General features: G+C 39.1%; 1 long non-coding RNA gene across 5 annotated transcripts in view; it reads left to right on the forward strand.

Annotated features, from left to right (window-relative positions):
* The window catches only part of LOC112669285 (uncharacterized), a 151,192-nt gene that overhangs the window by 105,707 nt on the left and 28,037 nt on the right, over window positions 1-17,448 (forward strand). For 3 of the 5 annotated variants that reach the window (XR_007403920.1, XR_004807056.2, XR_007403918.1), the window contains exon 3: window positions 10,536-10,654. The exons of 1 other annotated variant lie outside the window; for it this stretch is intronic. This is a non-coding gene — a long non-coding RNA (uncharacterized LOC112669285). Of the gene's footprint in view, window positions 1-10,535; window positions 10,655-14,556; window positions 14,661-17,448 lie in introns of all 5 variants that reach the window. One more of the 5 variants, XR_007403919.1, reaches the window with a different exon arrangement.

Genomic DNA, 17,448 nt, shown 5'->3' on the forward strand with positions numbered 1-17,448 from the left:
ATGTTCCTCCACAGGAAAGTAGATCAATGAATTGTAGTACATCTATATAAGGAACTATTTCTCAGGAATGAAAAGAAACTACTTACAAACCCAACAGCATGGCTGACCTCAAAGCATTATTTTGAGTCAAAGAAGCCAGATGCAATGAGTATAAGCTGTATGATTGCATTTCTATAATATTTTAGAATGAGAAAAACCAATCTATAGTGATAGAAAGGCAACTCGCAGTTGCCTGGGGTCAGAGGTTGGGAGTGAATGACTGTAAATAGGCATTAGTAAGAATTTGGCGGTGATGGAAATATTCTTGATTGTGCTAATAGTTGCACTGCTGCATGTATCTGTTAAAATATAAAACTATAACTTGGGTAGCAGAAACAATAAAGTCCATTACAAAGATTATTCTTGATTCAAGCAAATAGGACCTCTTGTTGATTCCCAAACGCCATGTGCTTTTCCCAACACCATGTGTATTAGAGTCTTTGATAACACTATTCCTTAGGTCAGGAATGTCCAGCCCGCCCCATCTTTGTTGGATGGACTTGTACCAACTTTACGTCACATCTTTTCAATGATGTCAATATATCTAATTAGATGATCTCGAGCTGCCTTGCCTCTGAAACTTGTAATTATTTTCTATCTTTCTTTCAGGCTTTTTTTTCCTATTCTGCCTTGCATTCTACTTATTTGTGTCCCTAACTTGTATTGCTCTCCAATGATATATAAGCTGCCCTAAGGGCTGCTTACCTCCGGGAGCACAGTGCCCAACAATGCACGTGAGAGTGGGTGTTCAGTATAGGTTTGCAGACATCAATTAATTGCAATGAATTGTTTTGCAAGTCTGATCTGAGAGATGTGTAAAATCAGGCTTTTTTTTTTGCACGTGGAGATACATTTGAAAAAGACCCACTATTTTTCACTGTTGTTCGTACCAGGTGTTCACAATGGAATCAGGAGGATTTGCCCTCGGATTAGATTTTAAAATTGAAACAGTTACATGTGAGTTGAGCCCAGAAAGGTATATGACAGCTTTATAGAGACATGTGGCGGTTGGGTTATGAAATGAAAGGGTTGCCATTGTAAACTATTATTTGTTCTGAGGAACTTCTAAAACAAAAGAAAAATAATTTTGCTTTTGTAAAACATGAAAGTTGATAGATGGTAATTATTTTCTGCTTGACTGCAATTATGACTTCATAACATAATACAGTATATTAATGACTAGGCTGTGTTAATTGGGGAAATAGGTATATTAAGAGTATCTATTAAATGCCAAATTCTATACAGGTATTTGTTATTTTAATAAGGGTTTTTTCATTTTTTTTCACATATATTACTTTATTTAACCGCATTTCCAGGTCTTATAAGTCTCATAAATTGCAAAGATATTTTAATCCTCAAGAATAATATTTTCCATAATTAAAAAGTTATTTGGACAGGTAACTTAACCTTAGTTTCTTTGCCTGTGAAACAGAGAATAATAAATGTTTCCCGGTGATGTATGGGTAGCAGATCGACGCCCAGGACTATCTTTACAAAGGATAAACCTTGATTCTAATTATCTACCTAACTCTTAGCCATGTAATTGCTATTGCATATAATTGTGCTTTCTCTCGCACCAGAATTCAATATATATGTTTATAAGGTTTAAGGCTATGGGTATTGGCTTGAATAAGGTGGTAAGTTTATAATGAAATGTATCAAGCAACAAGGAAAAATCGGAATGTCTATGAGATTTTAATACTGGTGATGTATTTGTATCCTTAACTCTAATGGAAATGGCATGAAATGTTATTTTTCCATGCCAGGACTTTTATCCTCAAAGCTAAAGAATTTGAGCAGTGAGTTTATAGCCTTGTCAATGCAGAGAATCAACTAATTGACAGATTTTTTAAATATAATTTGTTTCAAGAGATGTGAACCTTGAGATCGGAAAGATGCAAATGCTCTAACCTCTGGTTAGAGGAGAGAAAACTAACCCTATGGCTGGCTCTCCCCTAGTCTCCAGGGCTGTGGCTGTCCTGGCTATAAGGTTGCTAAAAGGTGTCCTATGTATTAAGTAGATGTAGACACAGATTTAAATTTTGGATCTCATGACTTTAGAGCCCAGACTTTTGGGGGGTTTATCAAGCCTTTGTGCGGTTCTCAGCATCTGTGTCTGTTTCTCAGTTGTGTTGAGGGATATCATCATATTATTACCCTTTGGGAGAGGATAGGAGAAGCTGGAGATCACAGTTAATGGCAGCTCCCTCACCTTATCTTTTTCATATGTTATGCTGAGTTTTCCTCATTGACATACCAGTGAGGATCCCGAGGTAATCCTTACGATGAAAATAGCCAATATTTATTGAGTGCCAGCGGTATGCTGAGCCCTTTATATACAATCCTATAAAAAGTAGGTATTATCATTATTCTCCCTTTTTTACAGGTGAGCAAACTGAGACTTGGGTTAAGTAAACTTAGTCAAGTGTACACGTTAGTAAATATTAGGATTCAAACCACAAGTATTTTCTTACTTTTTGGTCACTTAAAAATATATACTCTTTCATTGCTGCGATCTTTGGCCCTAAAATGAGATTAGAAAGAGCTGAACGTATTATCACAAATTCATCAAGCAGGACTTACGAACACCCACCCCTGATCTGAATAGCTTTTTGCTCAGGATGGGCAAAGAGAATTCATATACGGCCAAAGTGGGAAGGACTGCTTTTATGTTTCCATCTTCAAATTAAAGTTGGAGTCTTCTGAGGCTACATAAATACACAAATATCATCAATAGATTTGCCTTCTTAGTCTTTGGACTTGAAAGTCTAGTTTTAACAAAAATCTGTCAATGCATGTTTAATAGCTTCAACATATATGCACCCCATCTTCAGAATGTATAAGGTTATGATTTTACATATTTGTCACAAGTGGCTGCAGCATCCATATATTATTGGAGTGAGCTTTTCTAATGGGGATAAATGTACTGCACTGTGGACTCTCAAGATGGCAAGATACACAACTCATGCTCAGCGAAGCAGGGGGAAATATATTATCCCTCTGCCATGCTGTGACTTGCATATATTCCATTCGAGCTTCATGAGGGCATTAAATCCAGAGAGAGATCAAAAGAAAATACAGACACAGACTTCCACTGCTAGCTTTTACAGCACTTTCTGTTGGTTCAACGCTATTTGCATAGAGTGCAGAAGGCTCAATTGCTTTTTCAAAAGAGAAATTTTGTTAAAACATTATATTCTATAAGTTTTTTCTCTTACAAGTTACATTTCCCCAAATTGCCTGAAAATCCAGGGAGATTTTTAATAAATGATAACTCAAGGGAAAAAGTTCTACTCCAGTTTAATAATGATGGAATGCAGAAAAAAAAATTTTTAACTTGCTTACAAATTATCGCAGTAAGTTCAAAATTGTATTTCCTAAAGACATAATTTTCACAAGCCTTGTTTCAAATAATTGTTTTTGTCTGGCTTATTTCCTTCTATTCTTTTGGTAGTAGCATTTTACACACAAAAATAAAGGTGCCCCGGGTTAATTAATAAATTCTTTGGGCAGATACCGTTTGTTTTCTTCAGAAAAGCAAGACGAAATAAAAATAAACATAATGTGGGGAGAAACTTTTCACGAGAGTTATCATTTTCAATTTTTGCATTCTGCATAGTACAGTGGACTGTTCAAGCCATTGAAATTGTGGGGCACAGTGAGGGTTCCAGAGGATTGTAGGAAGCTCTCGGCAGCACCTCTTTGCTCCACATACCAGACTAATCCTGGTGTCAGAACCAGAGAGATCAAGCATTGTGATCGCCTACCTCTGTGGAAATGTAAGTGTGAAGAGAGGTGTTAAAGCTCTGGATAGAAATCCTCTTGGCAATGCTAAACGAGCTTCAGGATGGCATTAAATGAAGGGATTAAAGCCAGAAATTTTGCATTCTAGCCATTGTAGATTTTATTTCTGTGACCTCTGAAACAAAGAGATGACATTGCAAGTGAGAATTTTTCATTTGCACAGGAAACCTGACAGTAGCTTTAGTCTGGAAAAGAAAGCTGAGGTTGAGTGTCTATTGGTCATGTTTAAGTTCAATGGCATGATAGACAGTTCTCTCTCTCATTGCAGAAGGCTGGACGTTTGGGGCTCTACAGAATTGCTAGGGACTCAGGTTCTCTCTACCTGGCTGCTTTGCCTTTCTTAGGATGGTTCAAGATGATGACTGGAACTCTAGCTAACATGATGAAAGGACTGAAAGAGCAGATAAGGAGTACATGGCATGTTCTAAGGGAGTTTCCTAGAACCTGCCTCATACAATTTTTCTTTACGTTGCATTGGCCCTAACTTAATTCCACCATCACACATAGCTGCAAAGGAAGTTTGGAAACATAGTTTTAATTTGAGGAGTCTTCTGCTCAGCTAAGAATCAAAAATCCTGTTACTGGTCAAAAGGGAAGAAAGGATATTGGTGTGGTAACCTCGTCTCTTTTATAATGAGATTAAATAATTGCTTAGGATCATACAGTTTGCTAATTGGAGAGATTAGAAGTAGGTCTCCTGATGGTACAGTGCTCTTTGAATCAAAGAAAATGACCTTCTCAGCTCAAAGAGGAACAATTTATGTATAGACGGAAATGAGAATAAAGGCCATTATGAATTTAAAGTTACATTGGAAAGTTTGGTTTTAAATGTTCTTTTAAGGGCAGCCCGGGTGGCTCAGTGGTTTAACACCACCTTCGGCCCAGGGCCTGATCCTGGAGACCTGGGATCGAGTCCCATGTCGGGCTCCCTGCATGGAACCTGCTTCTCTCTGCCTGTGTCTCTGCCTGTGTCTCTCTCTGTCTCTTGTGAATAAATAAATAAAATCTTTAAAAAAAAAAAAGAATATAGAGATAATATCCAAATTTCCCATTCAGCAGTACGGGGGAAGCAGTAAGAGGCAGAGAGTTACTTAACTTGTGACTACCAATCTGCACTCCCTGGAGGGCTGTTAGGTCCCTTGGCCAACTCCACCACTCTGAGAAGCTGTTTCCCATGCTTTCTCTCACTCCCCTAGCATTTGATACTCTTACATCACTGTGGACTGATGACCTTACCTGCTATTTCACTAAGAGAATAAAGACAAACACAAGAGATTTTCTGCCAGTTTCCGCCATCCCAGATCCCCTTGGCACCGGATCCATACACTTGGCCTTCCTTTCATTGCAACGGATGAACAGTCCTGTTTCTTCCAAGGTCCAAGTCTACATTCATGCATGGATCCCATCCCTTCTTCCTTCTCAAGGGCTTTGCTCCTGCAATTACATTCTCTTTCTCGGGCATCATTCTTTCTTTCTACAATCATTCCTGCCCATATTCAAAGATATTCTAAAATCTCCCCTGACAAAGTCACCCACTCTCGCTCAGATTTCACATCCCCTCTCAGGCATTTTCTTTTCTCACTGAAAAGGTTTTATGTTTTATATATTCATTCCTTGGCTCTTTCAACTTCAGGCTTTCATCTCCAGCATGCCACTGAAATCCTTCTTACTGAGGCTACAAATGGTTTCTATCTTGCCACATTCCATGGGCATTTCTCAACCTTGATCTCACTTGACCTGTTAGTAGCACTTGATCCCATTTTTCACGTCTACTCTCTGGAAGTCTATTTTTTACTTGGTTTGGATAGCTCTATTACTCTCTTGTTTTCTTCCTATGCAATGGCTGTGCCTTCCCATTCCTCTTTGTTGGCTCACCTCTCTCTGACCTAGCGATTTTGGGGGTGCTCTAGGATTCAGCCTCTTCACGGTTTCTTCTCCTTTTCCTGGTCTTTATCTCTAGGTGATTTCACTCACTATTATGGCTTTATATATTAGCTATATCAGGGCGGTTCTGAATTTACATCTTCAGCCCTTTCCTTTCCTCTGGGCTCCACACTTGTATATCTATTCCCTCCTCGACATCTTGCCCTGGATATCTAAAAGGCATTTTTAAATTTAACATCTTCAAAGGGGAACTCTTGATTCTCATTTTTCCCAAGCATTTCTGGTTCTCATTTCAGTAAACAGCACTATCATTCACAAAATGAATCAAGTCAAAAACTGGGAGTTATCCTTGATATCTATCTCACAAACCTCATATTTAGTATATTGGAAATGCATAATCTCTAACTTCAAAATATATCTAGGACTTAATCAGTTTCTTCGTGTTCACTGTTACTTTTCCTAGTCCAAGACCCCCATTTAAACTCCTAATTGGTTTCTTTGGCTTCTAATCTTGCCCACACTATGTCAAGAGCTTCAGAGTTATCTGATTGACATGTAAGTCCCTTTTCTGCTCAAAATCGTCCAGTGGATTCATTCAATCAGAATAAAAACCCAGCTCCTTACTATGGTCTTCAAGGCTCCATTGGATCTGCCCTCTTCCTGTCCACACAATCTCATCTCTTGCCACACTCTCAGCTCTACCACACTGGCTCTTCAATTCCTCAAAAATTGCTTGTTGCTTAGCTTGTTGCTACTTTAGGACCTTTGAGCACATTATTTTCTCAGCTTGGAGAGTTCTTTCCCAAGATACCTGTAAGGACTGCTCTTGAATTTTATACAAGTCTTCATTCCGATATCACTTTCTCAGATGGGCCTACTGTGGGTAGGCACTCCACCTTCCCATTGATCCCCCTGCCCAGGGTTATTACAACTCACAGTGCTTATTACTACACAATGTTGCATTACATGTACACAGGACTTTTTGGTTTCTTTATTGTCTGTCTTCCCTGCAGTGTTAAGTTCCATGATGGTGGAAGTTTTGTGTTGCTTACTCTTTTATCCTCTGTGCCTAGAAAGGTTCAAGGATGGTGTGTTCGTGTGTGCGTGTGCGTGTGCGTGTGTGTGTAATATATGACTGACAGATTCTGAAGCCTTGGAAAGACGTTGGTCACTTATCCGAATAAAAATAAAAACTTATTTCTGTTTTCATTTAATCTGTGCTGAGCTGCCTAACCTTTATGCCTTTCCTCTTTCTGGAAGAACAAATCAGTATGCAGTGAGATCAAGAGCAGTTGGGAAGCAAAGGTCAATCTGATGCCTACTCTGTAAGCTTTGCATCTCAAAGATGGCATTGTGGCCAGAAACAGATCCATTAGCTGCTTGAGCACATGCTACACTTCAAACACTGAAAAATAGGAAGAATTATCTTCTGAATCAAGCAATTCACTAGAAAGCCCTGGTTGCAAAAGGAACATGTGCAAATTTCATCTTTTCTTTCAAGCTCATCTCTATTTCACAGAGGCATCCATTCCACACTTTCGAAATGTATTGGGTTTGAAAATCATTCTCAGAATGTTCAGAGTTGCATCAAGGACACCTGGGGGTGGGGGCAATGTGGTTAAGCAGAAAAAGAGACTCAGAGGACCAGGAGAATTTGTTTCTGGCATCCATTTAAAGTCTTTTTTTGTGTGTAACAGCATTACCTGTGGCACCCATTCCCCCTCCATTTACATAAAAAGCAACATGCATACTTTTCAGCCTCAAGCAACTCCTGACAGGTTTTGGCTGGATAAGTTGAAGGAGGGTGAATCACAGCCACTTTTAGGGGGAGGTGAAAACAGCTGTTTAATACCAGAAATGCTATCCTGCCAGAGGGGAAAACATGTTTCCTATGTGTGCATAAGTGATCCTGGGTATTAGGAACTTTGTTTCCTGTCTATTATAAATGCCTCGACTATGGATAGGGTTGACAATATTCAGTTAAGTTGTTTTATTCAAGTTTTGTGAAACAATTCATGTCAGTCCTTTTATGCTTCTAACTGAAAAGAACCACTCTTTGAAAAGTTCCACGTACATTTAGCTCGAGGTGTGTAGCGCCAGCTTTGGCCTGCATTCTGTGATTGCTTTCATCCCATTGTAGGCAGAAATACAAAAAGTATTAAATTTGCCTTTGGCAAAGGGCCAATTTAGTGTTCAGGCCCCCGGATACCTGAATGCCCTTATCACCACCCCTGGATGGCTTGCTAATCTGTCCTGAGTTGGCTCTGGACCCGGCCTTTCCTTTGCCACTCCTTTCAATCCCTTTGTGAAAACAGAATCTATCCATGCCTAGCTAATGGAAGGAAGCCCTAACAATCAAACTGATGCAAATATATCAAGGAATCAAAAACAATTTAATGTGTATTTCCCATGGATGCTAATTAACAGCAATAGGGTATTTAGTTTGGGATTTTAGGCAAAAGGTATTTCGGGCTGGGACAGAGGAAGAGTCAGTCCCTAGAAATGCTTTCATTTTATATAGGTGACCACTTCCTCAGCTCACCAATTAGATCGTCCTTAATATTTTAAATCGAGCCCCGTTGTGTTTGACCATTATCCTTCTAATTAGGCTCGACTCAGACCTCTAACATAAATTTGGCACCATCACACTTGGCTCTTGAATATTTTTGTTTAATTTCTTTCAAATTTTTACTTATAACATTGATAGATGTTTTTGGAAAGTCAGTGAAAAATGTTTCTTTGTAAATTTGGCCCAAGTCTCTGACTTACCTAGACAGAACTGTTAGCTTACAAATACCTTATTATTTTTTAGACAGCAGCTGCTCTTTGGACAGAGCAAGTAACTCACCTGGAAGAATTTCAGTAAGATCAATGGAGCATTCTTTGAAGAAACAAACCCATCTAAGCATAAATCCACTATTTTTAGTATTGGATCTGAAATTCCTCTTCTTCTAAGTCTTTGGCCATGAACTCTGTTAAAACAGCCCGCTCTTCAAACCATAGATTATTTGGAGCTTTCATATTGGACTCCCCCCTCCCCTGATCTTGAGGGCTAGAAGGCAGTGTGTTTTATTTCAAGTTTCGCAATATGGACAAGAGCAGGATGATTTCTAACTGAACTAAATCCCTATTGTCATTTATTTTTATGATAATAGTAAGATCTGTGAACATTTCAGAGGCTTTGGGATAAAAGAATATACCGTTTTTAACTTTCACTACACTTGCCACTTGGGGACACATATTGTTCATTCTCTCTTAAGAAATCACCTAAATAGATTAAGTGCTCCATATGGCTTTGGAGAAATGGAAAATACTGATGGAAAAGGTGCTGGTGACCACAACAATACACTTGCAATTGCCATTTAGCTTATCCCTTTGTAATCCTCTGTTCCACCTCACTGAGGCTGGTAATGTGAAAACCAAACCAAGTGCCCCCAACGCTCAGCACGGGGGATTGCTGAACTCATCACACCAACCCCAATGGCCTCCCTCAATCCTTTTCTCAGGCAGGTGGATGTGATCTTTTTATGGACAGAGAATGCCACTGGGGGGCTCCTCACCCTTTTTTATTCTTTGAGGCAGGGGATGCAGATGAGACATCAGTGCCTGCTTTTGCCCTTTCTTTGTTGGAAAGAACTTTGTTGGAAAGAATGTGGTTGGCTGTTAGACGACATGATGGTCAGTTGCAAGTGGCTGAAACCTTGGTACCCCAAGTGAGCTCTGGACCAGCAGGATCAGCCTCGCCTCGCTTGAAGGCGAGTCAGAAAGTCAAAATCTGAGGTTCCAACCCAGGCCTTGTAATCCGAATCTGCATTTTGACAAGATCCCTGGTGACTCACACATGCACGAGGGTTAGGTTTGAGAAGCACAGCCCTAAATTGCTTCATTTATTTCCCTTCAGCTTCCAGAAAAGACTTTAGTAGGAAGTGCCACAGGCATTACATTTCTCACTTGTCCCTTACCCTTCGTGTTCCCAGGTAGGGAAGTACAGTCTTCCTTCTCTGCCTTCCTCCCTGGTTTAACAATGGAAACCTTTCAATTTCATGTTTAGGTGTCCTTTTATACTTAATAGTTGATCTTGGGGAAAAGAAATCAATATTTGCCCACAAGTCATTCCTTTTCGGGCCTGTTTCAAAAGAAGAAAAGGATTGATGAATATTCTTCGCCTCTGCCACAGCCTTTATAATGCTGCAAATCTCTTAGGTCAGCAGAGAATCTATGATGACTACTAAAGTGTACAAATACCGTTTGAAAAGGCATTGCAAAAATTCTTACCTAAGGCATGCCTCTCTATTCCTTCACTGAAGCAGCTCACACAAAGACAACCGGGGCAGGTCTTCAAAGGGGGCAGTTCTCTGCAGAGAGCAGCTCGATGGGATTGGCAACAAAGGACTTCTCCAGATCAACAGCAGCTTGCTGACACTACAGTGGGTTGGGGGATTGAAAAAAAAAATGATTAAAACACAATTAAGACGCAATAGCAGTAGCGGTGAGATCCTGTGGGGTCTGTAATGGGGTCCAATGGAAGGAGAGGAATGAACCAGCAGTTTTATGGAGATTGGAATAGGAAGCTGTTGAAGTTGACGGACCGAAGTGGTGTTTCTTTTTTCTATTCTTGGAAATAATAATGATTTATCCCCACAGATATCAATAAACACACAAAATTTACAATGCCACTTAATATATTGCTATGAAATTTTAAAAGAATTAAGTTGAATAACTTATTCTGTACTCCAGTAAATGTAGTTCCTTAAATTCAGACTGTTTTTGAAGTTTCCCAGTTCAATTAATATAATTTCCTTGTGCAGGGCCAGACACTGACTCTTCTAGCAACAAACGACCATGTGAGATGTGCTTTTATAAGACTTGCTTTCAGAATGCTTATCACATCAATATTCCCTACTGCCAATTTGGAAAATAATTAAAGGTATTAAATTCTTTACAGATATTTGGAAAAAAAAAAACAACAAATAGGACAGGACTCCCTGTCAGGAGATGACAGCTTGGGACAGGAGTGTAGGTAAAAGTAGACTTCCCGTGGAAAACATTATAACCTCGACATATGGTCACACACATTGTACACGGTACAACTCCAGGGGGTGACATTTACGTGGCCTCCATGAATGTCATTCCACAGTCACAAAACAATGCAGCAGCTATGAATCTTGTCATGTTCCCAATATACTCCTTGTAAACTAGTTTCACTCATTCCTGGTAATATTTAAAATTCTCTAGTTAGCCTAGAGCCACATAAAGTTTATAGAGTAGCTCCAAAAAAATGCTCCTTATGTAGCCAGCCATTTGATGTATGAAAGGAATCTGATGAAGTTAAAAGCTAGCACTATTATTTTTTTTAATGGGAAAATGTGCTGGAATGTGGTTTTGGAACCGTTTCTCAAAATTACAGTTGTGAACTGGCATTTATTTAAATACACACATTCGAATGGTATTTATAAGAAAACACGTTACCGATGTTACTGTCATATGTGGGTTGGCGGTGTGGGCTCTGGAGTCCCCCCAGGTGGGACAGCATCCTTCCTCTTTCACCATTGACTTCGGCCATCTTCCTAACTTTCTTCATCTGAAGTGTGAGGATGACCATAGTGTCTACACACTTCATACAGTTGCTCTGAAGATGATATGAGATGATACAAACCCCACTAAGTAGCATCCAGCATAGAGTCTAAATAAATGTTAGGGACCATGAGTCGTAAGCTAATGTTCTTAAGTCTGTACTGGCCTCTTCCTAATTTTTCTTGGAGGTTTTGAAGCTAACCAGGTTCCCATTTAGCAATATCCTGGAAACATAAAAGGAGCAAAGAATTACACAAAGGTGTATATTTGCATTTACAAGGAAAGGATTCTCTGAGGGAAAATAGTAAGTCTTACTCTAGTCATCCCCTACCTCTGGAGTCTGAGTTAGAAGGAATGAGATGAATGTCACTGAAGAATTTTGGGCCTTCATTGGGCCAGCTGTTAAAACTCCTGCCTTTTCATTTCTTTTCTTTAAAAAAAATTTTTTTTTTAAGATTTTATTTATTTGAGACAGAGAGTGTGTGTGTGTGTGTGTGTGTGCAAGCGAGGGGGATGGAGAGCAGAGGGAGAGGGAGAAGCAGACTCCCTGCTGAGTAGGGAGCCTGAGGATGTGGGACTGGACCCCAGGACCCTGGGATCATGACCTGAGCCGAAGGCAGATGCTTAACTGCCTGAGCCACCCAGGTGCCCCTCATTTCTTTTCATGATGACAGGATGAGTAGGGGCTCTGATAGCCATGCATGCTGCCCACCAAACGTGTAGATGGTTCTCTTTAGCACATGGAAGAATCATGTCCCCCCCCCCCACATAAACTTAGGTGATCCATGGGGTTGCTTTGGCTAAAGAAGTGTGAAAGAACATGATTTTGAGGAAGAATCGTTAATGCTGAATACTTGGTTAATTAAGCCCTTGCTCCCACCTGCTTTAGTGATTGTATAAGATGAGCTCAGGTGGAGCAGCCAGTGGCTTGGATTCCTGTGAGACATTAAGGAGCAGAGGCCCCTGTCGACCCATTTTGGACGCATAGCACGAGCCAGGTACAGAGCTCTGTGGTTTCAAGCCACTGAGATTTTGGAGGTTGCTTGTTGTTGTGGCATCACATGCCCATTCGAATTTCTCCAAGGAGCCTTGTGAGGGCATCACACAGTGCTGCCTCTGAGCTACACTCTAAGAGCTACTGATTATGTGCTGGTGATGGTCCATGTGTGGTGCTCCTTGCAAATATCATTTTTCTAATTTTTTTAACACATCATATATGTAGATAATATATAATAAAGCAGCCAGTTTATATGTTTTGAACATTTAGTAATACATAATAAGCATTACTTATGAAAATGTCAATCATTCATGATCTTAAAAAAATCAACATTTGATCTTTATAAATTAATCTTTCTTAGTTAAGTCTAATATTATTGAAGAGGAACTGAGGTAGAAGAGAATATTAAAATCTACACAAAGAGATTCTTTCCCTACAAAATGGCATTGAACCAGTATAAAATTGTTATTGATTTTTGCATATTATTTACGGTGTTGTACGAAGATGACAAACATGGAATGCAGCAATGATTGCTGTATTTTGAATGCTACTCAGCCCACTTTAAAGAAAACAGAAAAATGTCTCACAAAGAAACTTTGAAAACTAGTAAGTAGAAAACACGACTACTAAGAGATTCATGGGATTAGAAAAATAATAATGTTTAGAAAACAATGAAGGTGTTGTTCAATTATATCTTGGACAGAAAATTTGTATTTTATGTACTTTAAAAATATTCCATAGCTGATTGAAAAGTAAAAGTAGAAAGAAAAAATCATAGATTCATAACCAATCATTTCTCTCCTAAAACAAATTTGATTAGGAAAATAAATATAAATGATATGAGAAATTAATATATTTACAATGACCAAACCAAAAATATGAAAAGGAAAACAGGCTATTGATTTATCAGAAATTAAATTCTGTTTTTCCAGGGCAGATGAAATCCCTATATTCACGGATCACATCCACTTTGATGTATTTTATAGGAATTTGTTCTTAAATTCTAGTGTTGGTTTAAATATTATTCTTTTTTTTTTTAAATATTATTCTTGATTATTCTGTTGCCTTAGTGATAGAAGATAGATGTAGCAAGGGTTAGATGAATTTTTACTCACTAAGATTTGTAGTTTTGATAACCTGTTAGGGATAATACTGGCTTATTTACTCAGTGACCCACATGGAATGTTTTCTGTGTTTTGTAAGGGCTATTTCATTTAATCATCCTTTTCCATTTCAGAGATGAGAAAACTGAGCTTCAGAGAGGTTAAGGAAAGCACTGAAGCACACAGTTGCAGAATTGCTTCTGTGGGCTGCCTTAAAAAATGTACAGCTGATTTCAATTTTCATTACAGCATCTATGTGATGATGTGTGGATAAGAGGAAAATAGAAACATGGCACCGATCATCTGGTCCCCATTCTCTCGTCCCTTGACTCTAAGAAGACTAATATATCTGGTCTTCCGTAACCTTTGGATGGAACCATTAATGGCTACTTTGGACCTTACTCAGAGGCTCAGATCCCTATCTTTCCCACCCTAGAGGGGGGAAGACATGGAATGTTGGGTTCTAGGATATCTTAATGGAAGACCCTATTGTAATTATGGCAACTCAGTATGTGTGCCTGAGACAGCATGTGTGCCTTCAGAAAGGTATAGAGACTTCCTTAAATTAACTTCCATACAAACTACCTTTTATCACATTACATAACCAACCTTCTCAATCACCTTTTTATTTATTAAGTTTAGACTTTCTTATATCTGATGACAAAAATTCAAGCAGTTATATAGTGAAACTATGTGCCAGACAACAATTCCCTTTCAGCAGGATTGTCTTTTTGTATGGTTGGTTGTTCAATTATTTGAATATTTGATTGCATTTTATTTGATTATTTCTAAAAAAAATTATTTGAAAAGGAAAGCCGGAAAATGTTAAACATAATGATAAAGCAGAAATGGAAATCCTTTGACCTGCTGAAAGTGATAAATCTTCAGTCCAGGTACTCATTGACCTTAAGACAGCTTCTATGTATCAGCCTAGATGGATAAAAAAAAAAAAAGAAGAAGAAGGACTATATATTTCACAAGTATAATCATACTACTCGTAACAAAATCATGCTTTTGTTGTCTATGAAAGTGTGCCATGAGCCAAATATGTTTTTACATACTGGTATAAATGTTGAATGGAGTGACTGGCTTGATCATTTATAGACTTCGAATATAGCTACTGAAATATATTTATTTATATTTACTTTCCTCCAGAGAGAAAATAAGTTCTACAGAAACTACAAATGTGGGTAGAAATGCTGTCTTGTTCCTAGCTGCATCCACAGCACTAGCTGTGACAGAAAAGACACCAGCTCAGAGTAGGTGCTCATTAAACATTTGGGGAGCACATGAATGAGGAATTACTGCTTTACATAATTACACTTGTTATGTTTATACACACCCATGCCTTCCTATGCTTATTTAAAAAAAAACATTATCCTTCAGCCTTAAAATTATTCTTTGCTTAACTCATTTTTCTACTCTGTGCTTTCAGACTCAATTATGGTTATTAGGAATTTATTGAACTTAAAAATGCACTAGATGGTTGATGGCTGTGGTATCCTGCCTTTAAAACCACTTTTTCCTGCAGCCGTTCATATACTTTTATAAAATTCACCCCGATGTGTGTGCATGTATGTATTTTTAAAGCAATTCCCCGAGGTTTAGTCTCTAAATCTTTCTCAGCACATTGTTAGAGCCAATGACTCCAATGAAGAGTTTCCTGGGTGAGTTCAGAGAGCATCCTGTCAGCTGGCTTTTGATTTTCAATAAAATCCGAGTTCTCACAGCTAGTTTTCTTCCTGTCCAAGGGCTGGTGGGCCAGCATAATTTCAATAGCCATTACTGCCAGGCAGCTTCAGCAATGCAATGTCATTGAGCGACAGTGCAAAAACAAGGTTTTATCACCCGCTCTAAGTCCTTTACCACTCTGGTTTCTCAGGAGCATTCCGTTTCACAGAAAAGCAGAAAACTTAAAAAGCACACCGGATGGGCTCCTCCGTATGTGTGCAGATGGGGAAAGGTTGTATAGACCCCATTGAAAAAAGAACAGTACAGCCCACACATTAAAATCCTATTGACTTTCTGTTAATTTACCTTGAAACTGTGGAGGGGGTGAAGAAAAATATGAAAGTAATATTCTCTGATTTAAACCAGGGAGTTTAGATGATCGTCTTTGAGATTATGTAGCGTTGAATCGGCCACCTGAAATTGCTGGGATCAGTTGAGGATATATTCTATGCCAGGGAATCATAGATTCTGAAGTTCAGCCTGACTTTTTCCTCTTTCCCTTGTTTTAGCACCCTTTATGTAACAGAATTATTTTTCATGTAAAACTGCAGGCATCTTAACTGCACCCTCCCTGGATAATCCATTTCTCTCTCTTCTCCGTGTCTCATTTTATCTGTTTCTTTTTTCTTCCCTTTCCATTCAGGGCCATACATGTATGGCAGCTATTTTGCTGGAAAGAACATTGCATTGTCTATTTTGTTTTAAATTTTAAATGCTCAACTTGAATTCCTGTCCCTTTAGACATCATGTAAGAATGGTACGCGTCGGAGTTTTAAGATATAATTTCTTTTCTCCTCTCTCCCCTCCTTGTCTCCAGCAGCCCTGTAAAATAGCTCATTGCTTTGCATTTCTCAACCATTCAAGTGTTTATAGAATCTAACGATCCTGATCTCTCGCTTCCTTTTTATAAGCAGAAAATGATAGCTATATATGGCACAGTTCCCAGGGAAGCTGCATGGAAAGGGACAGACAGACTGATGCCAGGGTCTGGAAGAGAGCCATAGGTATGTGCTTTTAAGGGAGTTGTCCCATCAACTCAAATGCCACGTTTAATGGCATAAGGGCAGTTCAACTTCATTTTCTGAGAGAAAAGAAATTTGAATGATGCATTTGAAAATTTCCCTGATCAATCTCCTTTTGAAGTTCAGCATAACTGCACAGTAGCTCCATAGCAAAGGGAAAAAAAAAGTAATGCCAAATGAATTAAACAGACCCCAGTGGGAAGTGAGAGCTACTAAACAGGACAATTGACCGTGGAGAAACAAAGCCAAATATGAATAGTAATTAGTAACTTATTTTTCTGTGTAGGGCTTATTTTTCAGCAGTAGGGCTGTGGCCAGAGAAATTGATTAAAATCTGAAAGAATCTTTCTAGCACTAGATTTGTATTTCTTTAGGTTATAAGATTATATTCGCTATGTCCTTTCTGGGATTCCTGGAAAATCCCAGCATCTATAGCTTCAAGTAAAGAAGATCAGTCAAAAATCAGGAGAACTGAGGTGCAGTGGGTGGGAAGACCCTTGGATTCGATTCAGGGCTGGAGATTACAGGTGGTGATCCAAACCTAGACAGGGAATGTGGAATTGGGGCCCACTGGGAAGTCAGGCAGCAGGCCCTGACAAAATTCATGTGATATTGCCAGTAGTTACATGGCAGGCCCAGTTCTAGGGACTTTACATGATTTATTTCATTAGTCCTCATACAACTGTGGAATATGACTATTGTCCCCACTTCACAGATGAAGAAACTGAGCCTGGAGAGCTTAAGGAACTTGCCTGAGGTCACACGGGAAAATAGTACCGAGGTCAAAGTTTGAGCCCATGCTCTTAACTCCTACATTGTCCTTCCAGAAGGCAAAAGCTTCAAGGAGACCTAGTCTAGAGTCTAGAGAGTGACTCCCTCGGAGACTCAAGTTGGGGTATATGAGAGAGGTTATCTGGGAAGCATTTGGCAGTGAGTGACAGCAGCATACAATTTAAACACACCGATTGCCTCAATAACTCCAATTTCAGAGTTGTGATCATCAGGGCTGAGTCCTGACTCACTTCTCTGTGATTCTTTGGGCTCTGTCCTCCTCTCAGTGATGTGACTACTGCAGTTTTGGATCACGTATCAGCTCAGAACATATCCAGCTAGCAGACCAGAAATAGCTGTTTTCTAATTCCCAGAGGAATGAGGAAGAACTTCCTCAGATGGTTGGTGTAACCTCTGCCTGTATTTCAGTATCTGAACTCGGTCACCTCCTCGCTGCTTATCTAGTCACTGACAAGGGGCATGGGATTGCACATGGATTGTCAGAAGCTTGGGCGGGGCCAAT

Source organism: Canis lupus, chromosome 19 (assembly GCF_003254725.2).
Source record: "Canis lupus dingo isolate Sandy chromosome 19, ASM325472v2, whole genome shotgun sequence".
Classification (NCBI taxonomy): Eukaryota; Metazoa; Chordata; class Mammalia; order Carnivora; family Canidae; genus Canis; species Canis lupus.